The sequence below is a fragment of the Hypanus sabinus genome, chromosome 30, assembly GCF_030144855.1.
Source record: "Hypanus sabinus isolate sHypSab1 chromosome 30, sHypSab1.hap1, whole genome shotgun sequence".
Taxonomy (NCBI): Eukaryota; Metazoa; Chordata; class Chondrichthyes; order Myliobatiformes; family Dasyatidae; genus Hypanus; species Hypanus sabinus.
The window spans coordinates 22,683,164-22,704,656 of NC_082735.1; the positions used below are offsets into that span (position 1 = coordinate 22,683,164).

Below are 21,493 nucleotides of genomic sequence, written 5' to 3' on the forward strand. Positions count from 1 at the left end.
TGATAAGTCTTGGTTAGGAAAGGCCTCAAATGCTAAGGGGAGAAAGCAGGAGAGTGGGGTTGAGAGGGTAATAAATCAGCCATTGATCAAATAGTGGAGCAGAGTCTGTGAGCCGAATGGCCTAATTCTTGTTTGTTAAGACCTGTACATGATTTGCAAATGACAACCTTTCATCCAATGACTGACTGAAGGTGTTCACAGGTCAGCCTTCTTTGTTAACCCTTTTTTCCCCGCATACATTTCTATGCCTTGGAAATACAAGTGCTGATTGAGACAGTTCTTAAATGGTGTCCGGAACTCTCTTCCAAACACTCTCTCAGGCAGTGCATTTCAGGTACTTGCCACTCTACAGTAAAGAAGGTCCCCTCTAAACCTCTTCCCCCTTATCCTAAATTTGTGTCCTCTAGCTTTATTTCTGATATGGAGAAAGTTTTCTTGCAGACTACCTAATTTACGTTCATCTGCACTCATAATTTTATATCCAGTGCCTCAAAAATTGTCTCCTCTTAGCTGCCTCAGGATCAGGTTCAATAACACTGATGTCTACCATTTGTTGTTCAGTAAAGTGTAATTCATAAATCATGAAGTTACAAGAAGGAATATTAAGAAGTAAATCATGCAAAAAGAGAAAAATAGTGTCCATGGACTGTTAGTTCTCTGATGGCAGAGGGGAAGAGGCTGTTGTTAAAATGCTGAGTGTGCGTCTTCAGGCTCCTGTACGTCTTGCCTGATGTTAGCAATAAGAAGAGAACACGTCCTTGATGGTGAAGATCCTTCAAGATGGATGCCGACTTCTTGAGGCATTGCCTTTTGAAGATATCCTTGATGGTGGGGAGGCTGGTGCCCATGATGGAGCTGTCGGACTCTACAACCCTCTACGGCTTTTCTCAAGCCTCCAAACCAGACAGTGACACAACCAAAATGTTCTCACAATATATCTGTAGAAATTTGCTAGATTCTTTGTTGACTTACCAAGTATTCTAAAGCCTTTAATGAAGTAGAGCTGCTGGCATGTCTTCTTTGTGATTATATCAATATGTTGGCCACAGGATTCATCCTCTGTGACGCTGACGCCTATGAACTTGAAGTTGCTTTCCATTTCTACTGTTGACCCCTCGATGAGGACTGGCATGAGTTCCCTTGACCTCGAGTTCCTGAAACACACAATCCGTTCTTTGGTCTCACTGACGTTGAATTCAAGTACCGTGGAGTGCTCTGCACTCCCAGTGAGGGGCAATAAAATTCCTAGCTTCTCCAGTCTTTTTCTCATGATCAAATCCCAGGCACTACCCTGTTGAATTTCCTATTTGCCCTCTCCAGCACTCTCACATCCTTCGACAATCTTAGTGACCAGATCTGCAGGTGAATTTCTATCTGAGGCCTGAGCAAGGTTTCATAAAACTGGAGCACACCTCACTACTTCTGAACTTGATGTCCAGACTATTGAAGACCAGTATCCCTTTGCCTTACTAATCATATTGTCAATTTGTGTTTCCAGCTTAAAGGAACCACAAGAAGACTAATACTTTTATGAACTTGTACACCTGAAGACCCGACCATTCATACTCTTTGTCCTAGTATTGCTAGTACTCCCAAAGTGCATCAGCTTATATTTGTCTGGACTGACCTGCATCTGCCATATTTTAAGCCCAGTTCACCAACACTTCCATATCTCTCTGCATATTAAGACAACCTGCCATTCCACAAACATCTCCTCTTGTCTTTGAGCCATCTGTGAACTTACTTATCATGCCTTGTACCTCCATATTCAAGCTTTTTCATGTCTTTTATAAACAGAAAAGAACTCAGCATCAATCTTTGTGAGATGCTACTAGTTGTGAGCATCCACTTCCAAATATAATCCTCTACCATCATTCTGTCATTCTAATTTCAAGTCAATTTTGAAGTCAATTTTTAAATCTTATCATAGATCCCATGGTCTTTGACATTTTGAACCAGTCTTCTATGTGAGACCTTGTCAAGTACTTTGGCAAATTCCATGTACAAATATACATCTACTGTTCTGCCTTCATCAATAAACCTTGTTACCTCTTCAAAGAATATTGTCAACTTAAACGGACAGGATTTATCCTTGACTTTTACCTACCCTTTCACTGAATCCTACCTACTAAATCCATTTCATTTGACAGGGCTATCAAATAGCACTTGCTCACCATAGCCAGTTTACTGGTGCCCTGTTTGGATTTTGCCGGTGCCATTCTTTCCCAAGCTTCTGGAGCTGCTAAGAGCTGAACTCCGAAGTTCTTCTCTTAACTACAAGGCAACACTTGACCAAGTGTAATATCAGAGAACCATGACATTGGTGGTGACCAAATGGAAAACATTCTTGTGGTTTCAGTTGTACCTCAAAAAAAGAAAGTTGGTTGTGGGTAGTTGGTTATCCCATTCCTAAGAGACCGCTGCACAAGGTCTTCTGTACCCCAGGCTGAAACATCTTCAGCTGCGTCGTAATGATCTTATTTCCATTATAAAATTAGTAGTGGATTTATTCTCTGTGTAATCCCATTTTCAAATCTCTGCAAATAAAACAATCCACGCCAAAATGTATAAAGCTCGGACAACTCAAGAGTTTTCAGCTGATTTGCTACACAAGTGCCAGATAATGACCATTCTCTCTCGAGAGAGCCAATAGCATTATCATTGATGAGTTACCCAATTCAAGCATCCTGGGAGGTGGTCAGAAAACTGGACCAGCCACGTAAGTGTCCAGACTAGATGAGTACGAGGCTGGGTATTCTGCAGTGAGTCTTGTAGTTGTTGAAGTCCTGCAAATCCCTCCACCCCACCCCCCCCCCCCCCACCATCTGCAAAGCAGAAGACAGGAGAATGAAAGAATACTCTGTACCTGCATGGGTGAGTGCAGCTCTAATAACCCTTGGGGGAATTTAGATATTATAAGAGAAAGCAATCCACTTGGTTCATACCCCTTCCACCATCCTAAGCTCCCAATCTCTCTACCTCTGGCACACAGCAGCTATAGTAGGCACCATCTACAAATTGCACAATGGTTATTTTCCTTAGAAGTTGCTTAACTTTGCCTCCAAAATCCATTACCAGGAAGGACAGGGGCGCCAGCTGCATGGGGCCATCACCATTTAAGCTGCATGCCACCCTGATGTGGAATTATATTGTTGTTCTAACACTGCTGCCGGGTGTGAGTCCTTTAACACCTGATTCGGCAGCACCTTCAGCAAGATGGCATAGTGACGCAGTGGTTAGCGTAATGCTATTACAGTGTCTTTCACCTGGATCCAATTCCCGCTGCTGTCTGTAACGAGTTTGTAGGTTTTCCTTTTGACCGTGTGGGTTTCCTCTGGGTGCTCTATTTTCCTCCCACCTTACAAAGACGTACGGGTTAGTAGGTTAATTGGTCACATAGGTGTCTGAGCTCACCCCATCTGGAAGGGCTGTATCTATAAATACAAAATTAAATAAAAAATAAAGTTCAAAGTAAATTTATTATCAAAATACATATATGTCACCACATACAACCCTGAGGTTTAATTGCTTGGGGGCATATTCAAATCTATAGAGTAATGACCATAACAGAATCAATGAAAGATAGCACCAACTTGGACATTGAACCAACTGTACAAAAGACAACAAACTGTAAAAGAAAATAAATAATAATAATAATAAATAAGCAATAAATATCAAGAACATGAGATGGTGTTCTTGAAAATTAGTCCATAGGTCGTGGGGACTTTTCAATGATGGGGCAAGTGAAGTTGAGTGAAGTTATCCACTCTGCTCAAAAGCCTAATGGTTGAGGCATATTAACTGTTCCTGAACCTGGCGGTGTGAGTCCTGAGGCTCCTGTATTTTCTTCCTGATGGCAGCAGCAAAAAGAGAGCATGTCCTGGGTGGCGGGGGGTGTTCCTGATGATGGATGCTATCTTCCTGCAACAGTGTTTCATATAGATCTGCTCAGCTGTGAAGGAGGGCCTTACCCGTGACGGAAGAACTGAAGTGGTTCACGAAGGTTACTGAACAGCACTTCCAGAAGGGAAAATACAGATAAGAGTGTATGAAGAGCAGAAGAATCGAGCCCTATTCAATAGCTCATTGAAGGCTGTCTTCCCATTCCTTCTGTAATCAGACGTCTGTCAATTTGTAATTTGGAATATATTTACTGACTCTGCCACCACAGCTCACTGAGGTGCATTCCAAATATTCACAATTTTCAGAAGAAATTCCTCCACCATCACCTTCACTGATCAATTCCTTTGTACCAAAATTATATTCTCTTCATTTAGGTAATTCTGGTTTTGGAAAACAATCCCTCAGCAGTCATGCACTAGTCCTCATTGGAACCTTTAAATATTTCAGAAAGGTTATCTCTCATTCTTCTAAACTCAAACAAAGTAGGCCTGACCTGCTCAACTATTTTTCATACATCCCAGAAATCAACTTTATGGACCTTCTTTGCACTGTTTCTGAAGCAAGCACGTACTGGTTAAGCATGCAAAGTAAAACTGTATACAATAATCTAGGGATGGTGTCACCAGCACCTGATAAATGTGCACAGGTAGGTCCTGACTTTTATATTCTATACATTTGCAATAAAGGCAATCGTCCTGTTTACTTTCCTAATTGTATGCTGTATCTGTGTCCTAACTGTGTGTCACGTAAGAAGACCCACCCAAGACCCCAGATCCCTTTGCACCTTGTCGTCTCATTTCATTTCAGAATCAGAATCAGATTTAATATCCCCGGCATATTTCGTGAAATTTGTTAACTTTGCGGCAGCAGTACAATGCAATACGTAACAATAGATAAAATTATGAGCAGCAACCCAAAATGAAAACCTGGATCTTACAACTACACGGATCATTTGGGGTGACATGGTAGCGTTACAGTGCAGGTGACCTGGGTTCGATTCCTGCCACTGCCTGTGAGGGGTTTGTACGTTCATCCCGTGATCGCGCAGATGCTCCGGCTTCCTCCCACTGTTCAAAGGTTAATTGTTCGTTTTAAATTGTCCTGTGACAAGGCTCAGATTAATTTGGGGGATTGTTGGGCAGCATGGTTTAAAGGGTCGGCAGGACCTACTCCACACTACGTTTCAATAAATAAATAAAATAACCTATCTCTGACATGTCCCTGATACTTTGCTCCAATCACCTTAAAATTATGCCCTCTTGTATTAATCATTTCCACACTGAGAACAAGACACTAGCTGCCCACTCTATCTGTACGTCTTATCAAATCACCTCTCATCCTCCTCCACTCCACACTGAAAAGTCCTAGCTTGCTCAGCCTTTCTTTACAAGACATGTTCTCTAATGCAGACGTCATCCTGATAAATCTTCTCTTCACCGCTGTGCAGCATCCTGTCATGAGATGTCCAGAAACGAATGCAAGCCTCCAAGTGTGCCTCACCAGAGTTTTACAGGGCTTGAATATTACTTTCTTTACGAATATTGGGTTCATTAAGAACACAAAGTACTTGTCGTAAGAAGACTAATCATTATTTATTGTTGGCTTATTTTCTTGTTGGATAAATGTTGATCTTTAAATAAAGTTTTCCCCAAATGGCTTCTGAACTTTAGTTCACATTGATGAAGTGTGACATTACCTGATATTAAGTAAACTGTATTTAAAGTCTCAACCTTACATTTACATTCAAATGAAAATAATAGGGGGGAGATTTCTTCAAAACTGCTTCGTATAGCTTATGGATTTTGTCATCATCAAGTCAGCTTTTAGTTGTAGGAATCATTACTACAATGCAAGATCTCTGCCACAGGACCAAAGGAGCATTATCATGTGCTACCTCCTCATTAAAAGGTAGTCGAGACCCAAAAGTACGTTTAGGAATTGGCGGAAGTACAGTCGCTGAGCCAGTGGAGAATGGGTGGTGATATGTTCACAAGGGCATCAGTGACGTAGCTGTGCTGTGAGAGTCCTTCGGCAGTCTGTACGTTCAGTGTCGGCACTGGCACACGGTGGGATATTGCATGGATTTGCTTGGGATGAAATCTGTGTTTTCATTACAAGTGGGAAGTTATTGGAAGATGGCGATCTTACTATGGGAATTGGATGAAATGGAAGGCAATATTCTCAGTTGATTGTTAACTTTTCAGCAAATGGGTTTACATAGAAACATAGAAAATTTACAGCACAATACAGGTCCTTAGGCCCACAATGCTGTACTGAACATGTGCTTTAGAAATCACCTAGGGTTATCCATAGCCCTCTATTGTTCTAAGCTCCATGTACTTATCCAGGAGTCTCTTAAAAAAAGCGCTATTGCATCTACCTGTACCTCAGTCACCAGCAGCCCATTCCATGCTCTCACCACTCTCTGTGTAAAAAAAAAACACCACACCTACCCTTGACATCCCCTCTGTACCTACCTCCAAGCACATTAAAATTGTGGCCTCTCGTGTTAGCCATTTTAGCTCTGGGAAAAAGCCTCTGACTGTCCACACTATCAGTGCCTCTCATCATCTTATACACCTCTATCAGGTCATCTCTCATCCTCTGCCGCTCCAAGGAAAAATGGCTGAATTCACTCAACCTATTCTCATAAGGCATGCTCTCCAATCCAGGCAACTTCCTTGTGAATCTCCTCAGCACCCTTTCTATGGTTTCCACATCCTTCCTGCAGTGAGGTGACCAGAACTGAGCACAGTACTCCAAGTGGGGTCTGACCAGAGTATTTTTTACCTGTGGGCATTCACTACAAAAGTGGAATAGTGTTGGTTGGTAGAGTTAATAGGCGGTGACATGCCTTGAAATTCATTCCATTGAAGGTTATAGATTTTAGAGGCTGTGGACAATACACTGTTGATAATGTAACACACATTTGGCAATGCAAATGAACTTCTGTGGCACTCATTTTTTTCCCTGAAAGATTGAGATTCTGGCAAAATTCACACTGTAGCTTAAAGTACCTGCAAGAGAAAATGTAACTATATCTAAAAGATATAATTTGTTCTCATTTAAGTCAAATATAATGTCTGCCATTTCCACATTTGTCATGGATAGGACATGCATCTTTGATGGATCTCTAGAATTATTGATTAATGATTGAAAGGAATAAAAAAACAACCTGAATCTAATGAGTCTTAGCCAATCAGACATTAGTTTGGAATTACCTGAAATTCTAATTTTGTAAAAATCCACAATCACAAACAAAAGAAAATCTGCAGATGCTGGAAATCCAAGCAACACGCCGAAAATGCTGGAGGAACTCAGCAGGCCAGGCAGCATCTATGGAAAAAAATACTGCCTTGGCCCAAAATATTGACTGTACTTTTTTTCCCCATAGATGCTGCCTAGCCTGCTGCGTTCCTCCTGCTTTTTGTATGTGTATTGCTTGAAAATCCACAATAAATTACTAGCATGTATTGGGTTTTGGTACTGAGTGAGTGATGTTTAATTAGTTGTGTCTGTCACTTAACAAACAAGCAGTGCGTACCAGTTTAGCTGCTTAATAACCAAGTAAGTGCAAGCACAGGGAAAAAAATCCTTCATCTGTGCAGTTGGAATTATTTCAGTGATCTCTCCATAGTATTGCTGATGTAAGCAGGGTCTTTTAATATTCTGGTTTTAAATGATGTATGATCTCAGGAGGAAATGTTCTGTGTTTCTCACTCCAGGTCAGCCAGGTGAGGAATTCTGCCTTGCACCCCCTCTGAAAACATATTAATGCCAGAGCCACATGTGTACAAGGAGGGGTTGATGATGGCAGCTGATAACACTGCCTTCGAGGGGAAAACACAGCCATTGATGAAGTAGGGAACAGGTTGGAGTTCAAAGGAACATTTGAAAGTTATGCCTCAGTGCATGAAAGAGGGAGAGGTACAGCGAAGGGGTTTTTAACTTAACATTATATTTCCACAGGAGTCAAAGTAGAGAATGTTTTCGTGTGCGCAAGTACACATGATCAGGTGCAACAAAAAACTTGCAGGGGCATTGCAGACACATAGCATTGGCACAAGTGAGAGACTCACAAGCTAGGGGAGAGCAGCTACAAAATGGGGGGGACAAGTAATTTAAAATTGAGGTCCAAAGAATTTGCACTTGCAGGGGATAGTGAATCCCTGGAATTCTCTGCCCTGTGGGTGCTGGAAGTCAGACATATTTAAGATGGTGATAGATTAATATTTGAAGTAATATACACAAAAGGTTGGAGGAACTCAGCAGGTTAGGCATTATCTGTGGAGAGGAATAAAGAGTCGAGGTTTTGGGCCAAGAACTTTCATCAGCACTCAATTCCTCAGTCTTTCAATATTTCCGAAATGGGTTTAATATAAACTGACAAATGTTATGAAGTTTTCTGTTTTGCGGCAGCAATGCTGTACAATACAGAAAAGATACTGTAAGTTAGAATAAGGAATATATATATAAATGAAATTCAGTAAGTAATGCAAAAAGGGAGCAAAATTATTGTGGTAGTTGTCATAGGTTGGTTCACTGCTCATTCAGAAATCTGATGGCGGAGAGGCAGAAGCTGTTCCTGAAATGTTGAACGGTGCATCTTTAGGCTCCTGTACCTTTTCCATGATGGTAGTAATGAGACAAAAACATGTCCTGGGTGAAGGGGGATCTTTAATGACCAATGCTGCCTTTTTGGGGCATCGCCTTTTGAAGGTGCCCTTGATCGTGGGGAGGCTTGTGCTGGATGCTGGCATGCGCATGCCCTCCTTATAATTGTGTCAGTATGTTGGAATGTGTGTGTGTGTGTGGCCTCCGTCGGACGTGGTGGACCATGGGTACTGTGACTCTGGTAGTCACCGGGAATGGCTTCTCCAGGGCACAAGCCAAGGGCAGAGTTGATACAGAGACCCCACTCCACCATGCTGATGACAGGTCCCAAAGAACTACAAAAGTCCATACAGTTTGGTGTCAGCAGCATCACAGGAGTTGCTGTGCCGGGTACAGCAGTCAGCCGCCTTCGGGACTCCCATCTCTGGATTTTCCTCGGGGTTTACTCCCGAAGCCTTTCCCGTGAGCAGGTATAGCCACAAGGCAGCGGAGGTTTGAAATTGGAGTTTTCCCTCTCCTGGATGAGCTACCATCCATGGTTAACGAGCCCCATCTGCCTGGAGCAACTGGTTTTAAGGTGCCAGTGGCCCGCCTTTGCCCCTTCTCCTGTCAGTGAGAACAGCTTCGCTGGGTATAAGAACTGCACCACACGTGAAGGCCAGGAGTTGGACTTGGTTGTCAGAGGCTGTTTGAGACACACACCATGAGGAGCATTTGTTTAGCAGTGGGAGCTCGTCCCCTCTACCACCCTTTGGCTATGGCTAACCTTGGAAAGACAGTAAAGATTGAGGAATTGAGTGTTATGGGGAACTAGATCAGAAGAGTTGAGGCCAATGTAGATTAATCTTTATTTTGGTCAATAATGAGGTAGGCTTGAGGGGCGAGTGGGCCAGCTGCTGCTGCTCCTTTCTCAAGTCTTCCATTGCAGCTGGTGCACAGACTGGATTGCTTTTGCTGGGGCCAGCTTAAGCCATTTGCTGTTTCGTTTCATCAGTACAATCCTCTTATTTGAGAAGAAGGCCTGTTTCTACATGTGCCACCTGTGGACAGAGTGTGTGAATGGATTCTGTGGAAGTTTGGTCCAGGTGTTTGTTACGTGGTTCAGTGCATTGTCAGACGGTCCCAGAAGGTCCAGAAGAACAACTGCCAACTTCTCAGTGCTGAGGTCTCCAGTGATATTCTGTTTTTATGAAGGATGTAAACGTTATTGCTACATGACAGAATTTCTTTCCATAATCTCAAACACCCGATCTGGACAATTTTCTCATCAGCTGTGTTGAAGTGTGGAACTGGGCCAGGAATCCTTCCTGTAACTCACCAAATGCCTTTGACTGACACAGCGAGTCCCATCTCCATCAGTCACCTCAGAACCAACAAAGCAGTTGTGGCAGCAACATTTACTCAATCTCAAGGGACAGGAGAAGAGGGATCAAAACCCAAGATTAGCTGTTCGACATAAGTGGAGACTCCAGCTGAGATTACCCAGGACTGTTCGGATCAATTTCAGATCAAGGTAAAACAGGAACGTTTTTAATTATACTGCGGTTCACTGGTGTAAAATATGTTTAGCCGCTTGCCGGCAATTTGCATATTACAAATGGTAGAATATCAAGAATGTCTGGATTTCAAAGGATTACACACATATCGCAAGTTAGTAATTGCAATTAAGACTTGAGATTGCAATGAGTGGCAGATGAATCTTGGCGTGTATATAAACATAAATGCAAGAGATTCTGCAGATGCTGGAAATCCAGAGCAACACACACACACATAAGATGCTGGAGGAACTCAACAAGTCAGGAAATGTCTGTGGGGAGGAATAAACACCTGACATTTCAGGCTGAGACCCTTCACCAGGACCTATAAAAGCAGATTCGTAGCATTTCTCAAAAGTGACATACTGGACTCTGGAGTTCTATAATAAGGGAAATAGTGGAGATAACCTGCAGGTCAGGTTGCATCCATGTGTGAACCCATGTTCTTTACTTCACTTGTTCTTGGCGTCTGGAAATCCTACAGCTTGTGGAAATCCTCCCAGGGCAGCTTACAGCTTTGCCTTGAAAGTGGCTTTGAATTGGAAGGGTGAAGTTGGGGCCGAGATTGATGGAGTTGTTTGTGCAGCCTCCAGGAGACCATTATTTTTTTTGTCAACGAGCTGCTTGGACTGCCTCGCTGAACACCAATCAGAAAAGAATTGAACCTTGAAATCTGACGCTTTCTGATAACGGGAGGCCATTGCTCAGCAGTGCAGTGAGGAGTTCAAGGCACAAAGTGACGAGATCCTAGTCTGAGAGCCCGATCAGAGTACACACAATTCATTAACAGTATCCTTTTGTGCTTGCTCTGGCAGAACTCAGAGCCAGTGATACAAGTTGTGCAGCAGGTATTCAAAATGTTCCAATGACTTTGCACGTTTTAAAGGAAGGAAAGCAGGTTCTCAATGAATACTTTTTCTTCATAGTTAATGTTAATAAGTTTAACCTGAGTGATGTCTGCTTTTATTTTTAGGCAACCTAGGTTATTGATGAATTATAAGAGAGGCTTTGAATGTGAAAAATCAAGAGCAAAAAAAAAGCTTTTCTTTCTACAAAAGCAACTTCTATCTTTCTGGATAGAATCTGTATAAACCCTACAGAAAACTCCTGGCAATTCTGGACAATGTTTCTCACCCTCTACATGCTACCTTGGCTGAATAGAGGAGAACTTTCAGTAATAGACCAAGGTAACTGCACTGCTCCAAAGAGTGCAAGATGAGTTCACTCTTACCTTCAGCCATTAGGCTTTATAATGAGTCAACCTATAGCTGGGGAGGTGATGACCCTCTCCTGTTAGACTGCTTGTGGTAGCTTATTTTTTATTCTTTCTACTTCTCTTCTAATATTTATATCTGTGCACTTGTAATGCTACTATGACACTGTAATTACCTTTGGGATCAATAAAGTATCTTTCTATATATTTATCTTTAATTTTGTGGGAACATTTGGAGGCACTATACAGTAGTGTCATTGCACTTGCAATATTTTCTTCAGTTCTGGTCATCTCATTAAAGGAAGGTTGTGGAAGCTTTAAAGAAGGTGCAGAGGATATTTACCAGGATGCTGCCTGGCTCAGAGACCATGACTTCTGAGGATTGTTTGAGTGAGCTGAGGTCTCTCTCTTTGGAGCGAATGAAAGTGAGAGTTGACTTGATGAGACGTACAAGGGGATAAGAGACCTAGATTGTATGGATAGTCAGTGACTTTTTCCAGGGCAGAAATGACTAATACAAAGAGATCGGAGGAAATTATAGAGGGGGGGGGAGAAATGTTAGAGGTAATTATTTTTTACGCGGAATGGTGGGTGCGTGGAATGCCCTGCTTGGGGATGGTGGCAGAGGCAGATTCATTAGAGATTTTTAAGAAGCTCTCAGATAGGTACATGGATTGTGATAAATTAGAGAGCTATGTAGGATGGAAGGCTTAGATTGACCTTAGAGTGGATTAAAAAGGTTGGCACAACATCATGGGCTGAAAGCCCTGTACTGTGCTCTAATGTTCTATGTTCTACATTCAAGTAATTCAAGTTGATACTAACGCTTCTAAAGTGTCTTAAGTTTATGTTCAAGTTTAATTATCGATCAACCAAAGGTGAGTATAGCCAAATGAAACAGTGTTCCTCCGGGGCCAAGATGCAAAATACATTGGATAGATGAACAAAGGTTTATTTCAATGACAATCTTAAACAGGGAAGATTTTAAAATTTGCTTATTAAGCGTGGCTATTACTGGCAAGGCAAGCATTCATTTCCCCATCTCTAATTGGCTTAGAGATGTATAGGTGCTGGAAGTAAAGTCCAGAAATTGGGTCCAGGGCAGCTCCAGGTATGACTGCCATTGGAGTTTAATGAAAGGATAGAGGTGGGCCAGAGCAAAGATTTCAAATCGTTATAAACCTGGAGGTAACACGAGTGAATCTGCAGATGCTGGAAATAAATAAAAACACAAAATGCTGGCAGAACTCAGCAGGCCAGACAGCATCTATGGGAGGAGGTAGTGACGACGTTTCGGGCCGAAACCCTTCATCAGGAGTGAAGTAACACGGGATGGTCGAGGGGGGATAAGAAGTGGGGGGAGGGATGAAGTAGAGAGCTGGGAGGTGATAGGCTGAAGGGAAATGGGCTAGGGGGAAGGTGGAGAATTATGGGAAATAAAAGAGAAAGAAAAGTAGGGCTGGGGGGGGGGGGAGATTATAGTGAGGGGGGAAAAGAGAGAGAAAAAGAACCAGACTAAAATTATAGATAGGGATGGGGTAAGGAGGGGCAGGGGTATCAACGGAGGTCTGTGAGTTGAATGTTCATGCCGGCAGGTAGGAGGCTACCTAGGTGGGAGATAAGGTATTGCTCCATCGACCTGCGTGTGGCCTCATCTTGATGATAGAGGAGACCATGGACAGACATGTCGGAGTGGGAGTGGTCTGTGGAATTGAAGTGTGTGGCCACAGGGAGATCCCGCCACTGCTGGAGGACTGAGCGCCAGTGTTCAATTTTAGTCTGCTTCTCTTTCTCTCTCTTTTTCCTTCCTCACTATAATCTCCCCCCAGCCCTACCTTCCTTTCTCTTTTATTTCCCATAATTCTCCACCTTCCTCCTAGCCCATTTCTCTTCAGCCTATCACTTCCCAGTTCTCTACTTCATCCCTCCCCCCACTTCTTATTCCCCCTCGACCATCCCATGTTACTTCACTCCCGATGAAGAGTTTCGGCCCGAAATGTCGTCACTACCTCCTCCAATAGATGCTGTCTGGCCTGCTGATATCTGCCAACATTTTGTGTTTTTATAAACCTGGAGGTGATTGCCATTTCAAGGGGCAGATGGTGGAAGGACTCGAAGCTAAATATAAGAATTTTATAATCAAGGATTTAGTTAGTCAGAAGCTCAGCATTATAATGTGAACAAATTCACCAGAGAGACACTGAAGTGAGTGGATGCAGAAGTGTTTTATTCAACAAAATGAGACACTCTCAGAAGGAGATGGTTGCTCGACCCAATATTACGTGGCATTTTATTTGCTCAAGATCAAAGGTAATAGCAGCACAATTGCAATGCTTCCTTTAAATTACATATATTTTTCACACACCTCCTTCTTTGCTAGATATCCAAAAATGAATGTTAATCAGTCTAGTCTGGTTTTCAATCAACTGCAGTCCATAGCTTCAGGTAAACTATTCAGGACTGCATTTAAAATTTGATCTACGATCCGTGTTTGTCTGAAGAATGGCTGCTGTAAAGCTTAGTAATTTGTTATATACCCTAACTCCAGAATATGCCCTATCGCTCAGCATGCATAAGGATAGCAGGTGAACTGAGAACTGCGAGATAAGACATGCACAACAAGAGTTTTGGGTGAGATTAGTTACGAGGAGCATCGAATGAGGGAGACCAGCCAGGGCTTCTTTGGAGTGATAAAGTTAAGAAGTAACAAGGCCATGGGCTGTGATGTCAGCCACATTTGGACAATGTTACCAAGACAGGGTATGGGTGGCCCCAGAGGTGGCATTGATACAAGATTCAGAACACATTGGGAGGTCAAATATAACCAGGGGATGTGACAGGCATTCAGGCAGCATAAGCAGGACACATGGATAGGATTGGCTAAAATGAGCCCTGTCCTCATGTTTACTGAGAAAATCTTTGATATATGGCAAAGGTATGCCTTAATTCTGCAATATATCAAATCTCATGGTTTTGATTGTCTCTGACGTTCAGAATCTTTGAAGAACTATAAAATTTGAAATACAGATTTAAACGTTTTAAAGCAATTTAAAATACATATATCACCTCAAGTGCTTTTAGCTAATTATTGTGGTTACTGTAAACACAAATGCCTCGAGACAGCTTACCCTATTTTCTACTTTTCTTTCCTGCAGCTGTAATTTCTTCTTTGACATCAGTCTTGCAGAATCCCAGGTGCTGGGGAATTCTAGTAAGAGTTCTCCACTGGCACAACTTCTTAGTACTGGCTGGAATCTGTCAGGAAATTTCGGGCTTGTGCAATTGGACGTGCATGTGCCTTAAAACCTGAACGCTCTGGTATTTACATTGTAAATAGCAGCAGTTTATCACCAGACTGCTGGCATTTACCAATGAGGCTCAGCCCATTAATTTTAGTTCATAACCTGTGGTCCTATTGATTTGATTGACCTTTAAATTATATACTAGCTTTTCATACTGCTTGTAGGTTGTTTACACATTCCTTTCGGCTTTCTCATTTTCCTCCAAGTTCATTCTCATCAGATTACAGACAAAAAAAAACAGTAAATGCTGGAAATAATCAGCAGGTCAGGCCTCATCAATGGATAGAGAAACAGAGTCAACATTTCAGGTTGGAGGCACTTTGTCAGATTAAAAATGGTACTCTTTATACTGAATGCATGATTTCGTCCAGCTGCTTTTTGACCAGAAGTGTACACAGTAATCATTTGAGAACAGGGCAGTGTAATGTTAAACAGCTGTATAGCCTCTGTAGTATTGGCTATAGTGAGTTACATAATAGTTGTGGAATTGTGTATAATTTTATTATAAATGCATCTACAGACATTTTTGAGGCATTTCACTGTATGTTTCAATATACATGTGAATAATAAATACATCTGAATCTGAGAGTCCATAGTTGCAAGCTAGTGATGCACAGGATCACTGAAGGACATTTGCTGTCTTCATTGTCAAATCTAAATAAGTCATTGTTTTTTGTATTTTTCGGTAATGTATAATTAATTTGCCATCAATTTGCCAAACTGTGTTATTGACCTGAATTGTTAACAGTATTTTCTGGCTCTTCACTTCCATTATTGTGTTATCTGCAGGATTAATGTATTCACATTAAGAAACGGTTTCTTCTACTGGTTAGAATTCTAGTTCAATAAATTACATTGGTCTTGTAATGAAAATATTTCAAAGACTGAAGGGAATGGAGAGAAGGGACTATTGTATGCCATAAATTCCAAATTAAAAAAAACATGGGGTCTCTCAAGTTTGGAATAAGATTAGCTTTGAAGCAGAACTATGCAAAATTTCAGATCTATATAGATATCTGAAGTGTGCGTTTTTGCTCCATATGCGGGATTGGTAAGGTGCATAGGTTCTTGGTAGTTCATTTTGATGCAATTCATGAATTGTAAATGACACTGGACAGCAAATTTTTTGAAAGTATTGCATCTGCTGAGTTTTTTGTGGTTTTGAGAGTACTTGAAGCTGAACAAAAATATAATTTCAGACTACCTGTATCATGTGGACATTTGAGGAAACAAGAATAACTTTTATTGTATATAATGTATACAATTATGTTTTGCAATAGTTCAACTAAGCTAAAAAAGTTTTGTTGACTGTTTTAATTTTGTACTCACTGTCACAGGCTTCCCGCTTTAGTGTCCAACAGTAATCAGCCAGCACTGATGGATTCCAGTTGCCTTGATACCATTTCTCCATGACCACAATGTCTTGGTGAAACCTTTCACCGTGCTCGTCACTGACAGCACCAAGATTTGCAGGGAAGAGGTCTAAGTGGGAATGCAGAAATTGAATCTTCAGTGACATGTTGCACTTCATGGTTTTGTATGCGTGAAGCGTGTTGCCAACCAGCTGCATGTAGTTTGATGTTCTGTAGTTATCAAGAAAATTTTCAACATTATCCTTGAATGCCTTCCATGCAATTTTCTCCAGTCCCGCTAGAAGTTCTTTGAATTGCTTGTCCTTGATGACCTGTTTGATTTGTGGACCAATAAAAATGCCTCCCTTATTCTCCAAACAGTTATTCTGGGAAATATCGATCCCAAATATCAAAATCCTTCATGGAGATTTGTGTGCCTGGTGACAGTGGATTCCATCCTTAGTCTTGAACCCAGTAATTTTGCTTCTGTCTTTGACAAACCTAAGTCTCTGTCCAGATTATTTATCTCAGCTTGAATTATCAGAGGAGGCTCACTCGACAAAAAGGGTTCAATATATGTATCAGTATCAGTGTTGACTTCCTGGCTTGTGCATCATGGCACTTACATCAGCCTCTTCTAGACTCCATGTCCCTTGTGGCTTTGTTACTGGAAGACTGTCGTCATGCTGCACAGGTCTCATGGCTGATGGCAGATTGGGATATTCAATGGATTTCTTGCTTTTAGCAGAGAAACCAGACACACTGGTCAGACGGAAATAGCAGTCTGTCACATAATCCTTTTGCTCTCGCTGTATCACCGGGACAGTGAACTGCATTGCCTTCTGAGTACCTCTGAGCCAAGCTCTAAGATTGACAGCAAATGTGATGAACCCTGGCCTTGACTTGATCACCAATTTTGCACCTAAAGTAGAGTTTGTAGGCTTTCTTTATACAGAAGAGTCATGCTCTGTCTTTGAGATTTGTTCATATACTCGTCACAAGTATAACAAAGTACCACAGCTGTTGCAAATGTGTTGAGACATTTTGCTATCACAAATACTCCTGAGAATACAGTTGCTTTATTATAATGAGTACACACAATATGTTATTCGAGTAGAGCTTGCACATTAACGTGATTGTAAACTGATATACCGTACATGTAAAAGCAATGCATAGAACGGTGTGTGTGTGTGTGTGTGTGTGTGTGTGTGTGTGTGTGTGTGTGTGTGTGTGTGAGATGCTTTTATAGCCTTTCTAAAACCTGTCCTGCCACGCAGCACCCACCCTGCCTAAATGTGCCTGGACCTTTTACACTGTGGGCAACATTTTAGTTAACTTGAATTATGAATTGAAATAAAAAATATAGGTGATTTCAAAAAAATTAGAGCATGATAGGGAAACTTCTTGGCGAATTTCATGATCTGCAGCCCAAAATCCATAGATGCACCCAAAAATATTCAGGAAGCAGAATCATTGTTGTCCATTTGTTGGTGTGGGTGGGGCCAGTGGTGGAGGCTGCAATGTGGTCTGAAACTGGCTGGGGTTTGGACAAGTGGAGGGGCAAAGAGAGTGACATTGAGGAGAAGCTCGATGGTATCAGTGATTCTGGTGCGAGTGGGTAAGGGTGGACTTGCCTTGACTACAGGTGACAGAGCCCAATTTCAGTCATCCTGCTATCATCCTTTGTGAGAGCGTTCTGCTGTCTCTGAACATGGGCCATAATTAAACATTCCCCCTTGCTCAAAAATGTTACCGAGTACAGTATCACACAGGAATGAGCTCCTCTGCCTTCATTGTCTGTGCCAACCATGCTGTCGAATTAAACTAACTTTCTCTGCCTGCAAATGATCTCTATCCCTCCATTTCCTGGAAGTCATATGCTTGTCTGAATGCCTTTTAAACACCACCATTATATCTGCTTCCATGTTCTCTGTTAGTTTACTTCATTAACTGTTCTATATTTAAGAGAATGGCTGTTTGAAAGATTGGAATCAGTTCTGGTTTCTGCTGAGCTGTGGACCTTTCTCCCCAGGAACCTGAAATTGGTTAATTTTAGCTGATAGGTCCATTAGCAGCACTGCGATTCTATGTAAGGAGAAGCTGTGCTGAGCCAAACAGTTGTGCTATGTCACAGCAACAGTGATTGAGGTGCAAGGGCAAATATTTAAGAGTTCATTGGGGAGAATGATAGCCCTGTCTATGGTTTATTTATTTGAAGATGTTGAAATCCTGCAGGTGCGGGGGGAAGTCAAAGCAAATAAAACAATAATGAAGTGATCTCAGTGTTAGGGACTACTCTCTGACTAATGTGTCTCTCTTCCCACTTTGTATTTAGTGTCTGGGAATAATACTCTGATAGCATTTTCTGTCTTAAAATATTGGAATTCATAGAAAATAGCAAGGAGCCCATTCATCTGCTGCTAAAAATAACCTGGTAATACCATCATCCATCAGGCTGCATGACATTCTTGCATTACAACTTCTCAACTTCATCGCGTGGTATTATATTATTTTCAGGTAGCATTTGAAACTGAGTTGTCAGTTAAAGAGCATTGAGAGTAAGATTTCTGTTCTATATTATTATACCCCATTATTTTCTCTTTCTATTTTTTTCACTACTTATTTAATTTAACTGTTTTTATAGAGAGAGAGATGGATATATATATATATATATACATACATACACATACATACATATAGATAGAGAGATATAGATATCTTTACACAGGGAGTGGTGGGAGTGTGCAATGAGCTGCCAGATGAGGTGGTAAATGTGGGCTCACTTTTAACATTTAAGAAAAACTTGGACAGGTATATGAATGAGAGGTGTATGAAGGGATATGGTCCAGGTGCAGGTCAGTGGGACAAGGCAGAAAATTGGTTTGGCACAGCCAGGAAGGGCCAAAGGGCCTATTTCTGTGCTGGAATGTTCTGTGGTTCTATATGTAGTAGTTGTTTCTTTTCACACCTTGTGGCACATCGGGCAGCAACCTTGCAGTTTCTTTAGCATTTTTGTCTGTTTTTTATGAGGCTGAGTTGCTAGCTTGACGCTCATCCCAGCACGGATGGAAGGTGTGCAGGGGGCTGGCAGGATTCGAACCCTGTACCACTTGCCTCAAAGTCAGGTGCGGATGCCACTGCACCATCGACCAGATTTTATTTTTATATGCCTCGGCAGTATATATATTATTATATACAGTTTTCTTTCTCTATTATTATGTATGGCATTGTACTGCTGCTGCAAAGTAAACAAATCTCACGACATATGTGGAGGTACTAAATCTGATTCTGAAGTGAACTTAAAGCACCCTCATTCTCAGAGGTTTAGATACCTCTGATTGAGATTGGACTGGAATTCACTCGCTGAAAGGGGGGTGGAAGCTGATCAGTAGTATTCTTTAAAAGGGAACCGGATATTTAGTTTAAAGTGGAATGTGTTTTGGGCAAGAGAGTGAGCAGGGTATTAGGAAAAAAAATTGTGATTTTCTTCCAGAAACCTGGTGCAGGATTAATAGACCAAATATCTCCTTTGTGCTGTGAAATTCTCTGGTTCCCTGATAGTGGACTGAGAATCAGTTGCTTTATTGTTATCTGAAATACTCTCTACTATATTATTGATTTCATCTGCACAGTCCTGCCTGTTTTACACTTGTTTATATGCATATAAAGGTGGGTCATGTGTGTTGTATTTCCAGTGGTGGGTGAAAGAGCACAGCAGGTATAATTAAACCCCAGGGCTTGGTTTAATCTCTTGATCCTAGATAATCAGACCGACAAACCCTAAAACATTTAATTCTGTTTGCATTTAAATTCATTATTTGCAGGGGTTTGTCTGTGGATTATTTTGAGCAGTCATTTGGAAAGACAGAGGTGCTTCAAGTGATAATTATTAACCATGTAAAGGTCATAGCATGCGTATAATGTGTGTGTGCTTGTGCCGGACAACTATAGTTGCCTTGTCTTGATGTATTCCTGACTGCAAGCAATAGAATGTTCATCAGATCATTGATTTAAATTCATAACTTTATCCAAAGCATTGGGCAGTCGGGGTTATAACAGTGTGTAGGGCTTGGAAATGCTCTGTTTTCCAGAATGTGGGCCAAATGATTTCCTTCAGTGCTATAATTTTTTTGTGTGCGAGGATGATTTCTAAGACAATAAGAACTTGGGAGACCCAAGTTGTAATTGATTGCTTGTAATAAGCCTGCAATTTAGTTGCCGCCATGTGTTGTTAGTTGAAGAGGAAGAGGCTGAATTTCAAAAGCACAGTTGCCACTACGTGGTACATAGTTGGTACAAGTGAAAGGCACTTCAATTTCTCATCCAAGCAAAACTGAAGATGCTGATAGAAGTACTCAATATTATGAAGGGTTTGTTATTGGCAATTAGGGAGCATGAATTTGGAGATTTTTATATGTGTTGGAACCACAGGTAAGGTGATTTTTTTGGTGCTATAAATATGGATGGATATTAAATTGCATATTCAAAGAAAAGTGAAATGTTGACAGAGTACACTTTTTGTTTCCTTTCTAATTTAGGAAGATTCCCACTTGTAACATCCTTGTGATAGCAGGGCTATACGGAAGAACTTAGCATATGAATAATTTTATATAACTTCCAATATTATCTGAACAGTGGTTCATCACTTCAGTGGCCTAGTATGTGTCTCATGTTTCAGTCTAGATACTTAAAGTGCATAAATTATCTCTTGTCTTGTATAAGCCGCTAATATACTGTCAACAGATCTGAAACTAACCAGTTCTGACATTACCTGATATGTAGCAAATGATAAATGCTTCTCACAACAAAAATCCGAGTAATTGGTTCAAATAACTTGGATTTGCAGAAAATATGTTGAAGAGGATTGATGGATTTTCCCACTGATTACTAAACAAACCGCTGTTGAATTATATTACACAGACGGAAGTCCACATCAAACCTGTCACCAAACAAAACTTTATAAAGATAATGTTGCCATGCTTCCAGTTTTGGATCTTTACAGAGTCTTTCTTAATAGGATTTCAGAGCACCATGCCATTAAATATTTGCAATCTATTATGTTAAAGGTGATATGAATAGTAAAGTATCTATTTAACCCAGGTACTTTGAGGATGGTAGGTGTTGCAATATTCATTTCGTTTTTTTAAAAATCCATGGAACACTTCTGTTTTCTGTGACTTTCTTTGAATTTCTACTGCCATTACATGTAATATTTGCACAGTCAAGGATGTGAATGATTCTGTATTCAGATGGAGATGCCTCAAGAGTGATTGCTTTGTGTATTCTTGTTCAGGCAGAGATAAAATTTGGCATCATTATATATACCTTTTCGGTATAGTTTTGCCATCTTTCTTGCACTGTTCATTCTGATAGGACTCAAAGATGAAAATCTCTACAACCTACCAAAGTGAAAATGTGTCACTCTGCACATCATTTCAATGTTGCTTTCTTCTGGTCTATAGGAGCTGTGTATCTACTGTCTGTCTGTATCGTATTTGTGTTGCCCATTCTCACTCTGCATTAAAGTAGTTGGTCACGTGGGTTTGGGTGGTGTGCGTTATTGGGTGGTGGTTT

The 21,493-nt window shown here is 41.1% G+C and overlaps 1 protein-coding gene and 1 long non-coding RNA gene across 4 annotated transcripts in view; one reads left to right on the forward strand and one right to left on the reverse strand.

Moving 5' to 3' along the window:
• The window catches only part of LOC132383440 (disks large-associated protein 2-like), a 706,715-nt gene that overhangs the window by 110,788 nt on the left and 574,434 nt on the right, over positions 1-21,493 (forward strand). The gene's annotated exons all lie outside the window — the stretch shown is intronic.
• LOC132383441 (uncharacterized) lies at positions 497-14,505 on the reverse strand. Its single transcript, XR_009508685.1, has 3 exons — positions 14,394-14,505; positions 3,267-3,434; positions 497-1,154 (listed from the first exon to the last, which is right to left on the reverse strand). It is a non-coding gene; the product is annotated as an uncharacterized LOC132383441 (long non-coding RNA).